Raw genomic sequence first — 558 nt, 5'->3', positions numbered from 1 at the left:
CAGGCTTAGAAATTGAGACAATAATTAATAGCCTACTAACCAAAAAAAGTCCAGGACCAGACGGAATCACAGCCGAAATCTACCAGAGGTACAAGGAGAAGTTGGTACCATTCCTTCTGAAACTATTCCAATCAATAGAAAAAGAGAGAATCCTTTCTAAGTCGTTTTATGAGGCCAACATCATCCTGATATCAAAGCCTGACAGAGATACAACAACAAAAAAAAGGGAATTTTAGACCAATATTCCTGAAGAACATCGATGCAAAAATCCTCAATAAAATACTGGCAAACTGAATCCAGCAACACATCAAAAAGCTTATCCACTATGATCAAGTGGGCTTCATTCCTGGGATGCAAGGCTGGTTCAACAAACACAAATCAATAAACGTAATCCAGCATATAAACAGAACCAAAGATAAAAAACACATGATTATCTCAATAGATGCAGAAAAGGCCTCTGACAAAATTCAACAGCTCTTCATGCTAAAAATTCTCAATAAATTCGGTATTGATGGAACATATCTCAAAATAATAAGAGCTATTTATGACAAACCCACA

The sequence above is a fragment of the Colobus angolensis genome, unplaced genomic scaffold (genome assembly GCF_000951035.1).
Source record: "Colobus angolensis palliatus isolate OR3802 unplaced genomic scaffold, Cang.pa_1.0 Scaffold261, whole genome shotgun sequence".
Lineage (NCBI taxonomy): Eukaryota > Metazoa > Chordata > Mammalia > Primates > Cercopithecidae > Colobus > Colobus angolensis.
Note: the sequence above shows the minus strand (reverse complement) of the source record.